This window comes from Phacochoerus africanus, chromosome 2 (assembly GCF_016906955.1).
Source record: "Phacochoerus africanus isolate WHEZ1 chromosome 2, ROS_Pafr_v1, whole genome shotgun sequence".
In the NCBI taxonomy this organism is placed as follows: domain Eukaryota; kingdom Metazoa; phylum Chordata; class Mammalia; order Artiodactyla; family Suidae; genus Phacochoerus; species Phacochoerus africanus.
Genome location: NC_062545.1, coordinates 172,595,816 through 172,599,893, shown reverse-complemented (window position 1 = coordinate 172,599,893; position 4,078 = coordinate 172,595,816). Strand labels below are relative to the sequence as shown.

The 4,078-nt window shown below is 41.2% G+C and overlaps 1 pseudogene; it reads left to right on the top strand.

Moving 5' to 3' along the window:
• Positions 1 to 3,436: 3,436 nt before the first annotated feature.
• LOC125121230 (mitochondrial import receptor subunit TOM6 homolog) lies at positions 3,437 to 3,661 on the top strand (annotated as a pseudogene).
• Positions 3,662 to 4,078: the final 417 nt, after the last annotated feature.

The window sequence follows — 4,078 nt, the reverse complement described above, 5'->3', positions numbered from 1 at the left end:
TAAAAATTTTAAGAGTTTGAGCAAAAATCAATTTGAATCAGGCAGCATCCAATCTAGCAGAGGAAACTGTACAAAATGAAAGACTTTTATAGGCAGAAGGGAGCAGGAACAAGGAAGTTATACTAGGCCAAAAAGCAGGTTGATTATCACAAAGTTAGTTTCCTTTAGGGGATGGCAGGAGTCTATCAGGCAGATTACTATTACTGTTGCCAGAATTCAGCCTCTGTCTGCCAGTGCTGAAATGACATGCAGAGACAGAGTTTTGGGTAAAGAAGAAAAAAAATAGCTTTATTGCTTTGCAGGGCAAAGGAGGGTCACAGCAGGCTAATGCCTTAAAGACTGTTGCCCCCCATTAGAAAGACGTGGGAGGAGTTTTACAGTAAAAAGGAGAAAAACAGGTTTTCAGATAGGAATCAGGATTGGAACAACATGAATTATTCTTTCTTTTGGGGAATCTTAGTCATCAAAGCTGGCGTCAAGGAGATCTTGGTATGATCATGATGGTCTTCTGGGCTATTGCCTAGAATAACAGTACTTGCAAAAAGGGCATATTGATCAGAGATTAGAACAAACTAGTGTAAATTCCTGAAAAACATCAAGTGCAAATAATCTTTAACCCAGAGGCAATTATGCTCAGGGTGCCTAATCTTTAGCTTAGGTCTTTGTGTTTAGCATGCAATTAACTCAGGGAGAAGGACAAGGTAGGACTCTAAGCTGTTCAATGCTGAAGTATTCATTTCTAAAAGAAGCACAAGGAATATACCTTTTCTCTTAGGTGTATAAGATGCCTATATTATTACATGTATTCCTTGAGAGGGAACCAGAATACTTCCCCAAGGCTGTACTATTGTTGCTTGACTGTTTCTCCCTTCCCTGATCAGCAACTGTCTGAACCTGTCCCTAGGAACTCAGGGAAGGTCATGGTGGCTGAATGAGGCCCATTTGCTAAGAATAAGAAATGAGGGACACAGAAAGGCTTTTGTGCCCAGGAGCCCCACAGGGCCATGTTCAGCTTCAGTACTGATCCAGTAATTTCTGACTGACTGGCTTGAAGTTCCATTTGTGGAAGAGCTAAAACTATAATTAAATTACCTCAGTTTGGTGATGGGGGGCTTAACATAAGCAACTCCATTTTGGACCTGTTGTTATTAATATGCTACAAAATGTGAGGCTCTTTTCTTATCACTCATGTTTTAGGAGTTTGGATTTAGTTTTTATTACCTTTTAACTGAAAGCTGTTTCAAATGACTTTCAGAAGGTCATGATATATAAACAACATCCTGACATTTATTTTGATCATCAAAGATAAATATGGTCTATGACCAGAAAGCACCTATTGAATGTTTCAATCTACACAGTACAAAGTTATGCTATTTTGCTATAACTTGGGATCTTATATATAGTAAGACACTATATTTATCTTTGAAGTTCTTGAGTTATACTCACATATCAAGAATTCATTCTCCGTATTTTTTTAAATGAGTGGGTGTGGCTGGACACCAATAAAATTTGTTTGTTGACATTGATATTTGAATTGAAAAAACTTGTGTGTTCAGGTTTTAACAGTAGAGAATATAAAAATATAAAACATAAGTAGAAGACAGGGAAAATCTTGCCCCCCTCCCCCCACCACCATCTATACTGTGGTTTTCTAAGCCTTGCGAGTTGGTTCAGATCTCCTACTGTCTTTGGTGCTAGTCTGCAAACTGGAGGTGAAGTAGACTATTGCGAAGATTAAATGGATATCTACAAAGTGACTACCCTGGTGACTGGCATACAGTAGGTACTCAGAATAAGACAGCTACAATTGTTACCTGTCAGAAAAGATCTCTTTCCCCAAAAGTCATAGGGATAGGGCTGGAAAATACCTAGATTAAAATGCAAATGTGAGGCCTTAATTATTCAAATGTTCCCTGGAAGTCAATTATATTTCCATTAAGAGGCAAATGTGCATTGGAATTCCTGCAGGGGTACATTACAAAGAGGAATAGGCTTCAGAGTGCAGAGCAGAGCAGGGAATCCTTGTGACCAAATAATAAGAATGAGGAGAAGGGGTATGAGTGGGTGCTGTACTAAAATGGTGTGTGTTTGTTTGTTTGTTTGTCTTTTTGGCATTTCTCGGGCCACTCCCACGGCATATGGAGGTTCCCAGGCTAGGGGTCTAATCAGAGCTGTAGCTGCCAGCCTACGCCAGAGCCACAGCAATGCGGGATCCGAGCCGCGTCTGCAACCTACATCACAGCTCACGGCAACGCCGGATCCTTAACCCACTGAGCAAGGCCAGGGATTGAACCTGCAACCTCATGGTTCCTAGTTGGATTCGTTAACCATTGAGCCATGACGGGAACTCCCTAAAATGGTGTGTGTTTTCATTAGGGGAAAAAAAAAATAGTGTTAAGTAGAAACTTCTAGAGATGTGCTCCAACAATCTTGGAGTTAATAGGGGATAGAGAGGCAGAGAAAATCTAGTCCTCCTATAGGGAATTAGTTCCTTTTGGAATATGGGAAGATGTTGGCTGACTTGGAGGGGAAACCAAGAAGTCAGCCTGGTTATCACCATAATCCAAAAGGGTAAATTAGAACCACCATCAACAAAATCTCAGATCCCTAGAGAAAGAAACAAAGTAGGTTGAGGGTGAAATATTTAGTTTCTTAGGAAATACCATAACAAAATTACCACAAACTTGGAGACTTAAAAGAAATTTATTCACCCAGTTCTGATGGTGAAAGTCGAAAATTAAGGTGTCGGCAAGGAGGCACTACCTCAGGATACTCTGGGGGAGAATCCGTCCTGGCTTCTTTTAGCTTCTGGTGGATGTCTACATTCCCTGGCTTCTGGCCACATTGCTCCAAACTCTGCTTCTCTTTTCACATTGCATTCTCCTCTATGTCTGGCTGCTTCTGTCTCTTATGAAGACCCTCATAATTGGATTTAGGGCCCATCTGAGTAATGCAGGATAATCTCGCCTGAAGATCCTTTCAAGACTCTTTTTCTAAGTAAAGAAATAGTCACAGCTTTCAGAGATGTGGAGAGGAACATATCTTTGAGAAAGCCAGAATTTAAACCATTACAGTCTATCCTCTGACCCACCACCCCACACCGAATTCCTGTCTGTGCCATGAAAAGAAAAAAAAAAAAAAAGCATTCAGCTCTTCCCAATATCCCTCCCAAATGTGGACCTATTACAGCATCAACTTAAGTACAAAATTACATCTAAATATCATGAATTTAGAAGTCCCAATGTCATCATCTAAATCAGGTGATGTGCGACTGTAAATATGATTCATCCTGGGGCAAAATCATTCTCCATCTGTGGACCTAAGACATTGAAAAGCAAGTTACCCACTCTCAAAATACAATGATAGCAAAGTCAGAGGGTGGCCAGCTCCAGCACGGCGTGGGGAGAGAGGCCTTGCAGAGCGTGGAGGTGCTGCCATGGCTTCCAGCAGGGTCAGTGTGAACCCTGCAGGCTTGACAAATGAAGCTCCCGAAGTTCCAGACAACGTGGGAGATTAGCTTTGGGGCATCTACCACTTCAGCATGAATAGAAATAACTTCCAGAGGAGCCTCATTCTCAATTTGGGACTCTTCCCTGTAGGTGTTTGGCTGGCCAGGAATTTGAGTGACATTGACCTAATGACACCTCAGACAGGGGTGTAGCCATAAAGACACACGGAACCCCTGTGCTGTACTCGAACCTTCCAAAAACAGAGTGTCCAATCTGTGACCATCACAAGACTTGCCCTGATGGCAGCTGACATTTGATTCGGGTGGGCACCTTTTCTTCCCTGCTTGATTTCCTTTTCTTGGCTAAGTCCACTCAGAATACGCTCCTCTGGTCAGCAGGCAGGCTTCAGCTAAAGTGCTGCCCTCTGTTCTGTTAAGTTTTAAACATAGGCATTATCTTTGCTCTTGTCCTAAGGAATAATCTAATGGTGTTTTAACAAATATTTGAAATAAAGACTGTACACAAAGACCAAAAAAAGAAAAAGAAAAGAAAAAAAAGGGAGAAAAGTCATAGAGTAACAGTGTTAGACATTTTCATTCTAATAGGGAGAAATTGGAAGCAATAAAGGG